Raw genomic sequence first — 674 nt, forward strand, 5'->3', positions numbered from 1 at the left:
AAGCTTAGAGTGGATGTTCAAACCTTCAGACAGAAAGAAGGTGAATCCCTCTATGAAGCTTGGGAGAGATATAAGCAACTGACCAAAAAGTGTCCTTCTGACATGCTTTCAGAATGGACCATTCTGGATATATTCTATGATGGTCTGTCTGAGCTATCAAAGATGTCACTAGACAATTCTGCAGGTGGATCCATTCACCTAAAGAAAACGCCTACAGAAGCTCAAGAACTCATTGACATGGTTGCTAATAACCAGTTCATGTACACTTCTGAGAGGAATCCTGTAAGTAATGGGACGCCTCAGAAGAAGGGAGTTCTTGAAATTGATACTCTGAATGCCATATTGGCTCAGAATAAAATATTGACTCAGCAAGTCAATATGATTTCTTAGAGTCTGAATGGAATGCAAGTTGCATCCAACAGTACTCAAGAGGCATCTTCTGAAGAAGAAGCTTATGATCCTGAGAACCCTGCAATAGCAGAGGTGAATTACATGGGTGAACCCTATGGAAAAACCTATAATCCCTCATAGAGAAATCACCCAAATCTCTCATGGAAGGATCAAAAGCCTCAAGAAGGCTTTAATAATGGTGGAAGAAACATGTTTAGCAATAGCAAGCCTTTTCCATCATCCACTCAGCAAAAGACAGAGAGTTCTGAGCAGAATCCATCTAG

General features: G+C 40.7%; 1 non-coding gene across 1 annotated transcript; it reads right to left on the reverse strand.

The window, feature by feature from the left end:
* On the reverse strand, window positions 1-108 carry LOC148553154 (small nucleolar RNA R71). Its single transcript, XR_015893366.1, has one exon. It is a non-coding gene; the product is annotated as a small nucleolar RNA R71 (small nucleolar RNA).
* Between the last annotated feature and the right edge of the window lie 566 nt (window positions 109-674).

This window comes from Arachis ipaensis, chromosome B7 (assembly GCF_059453495.1).
Source record: "Arachis ipaensis isolate K30076 ecotype BB chromosome B7, ASM5945349v1, whole genome shotgun sequence".
Lineage (NCBI taxonomy): Eukaryota > Viridiplantae > Streptophyta > Magnoliopsida > Fabales > Fabaceae > Arachis > Arachis ipaensis.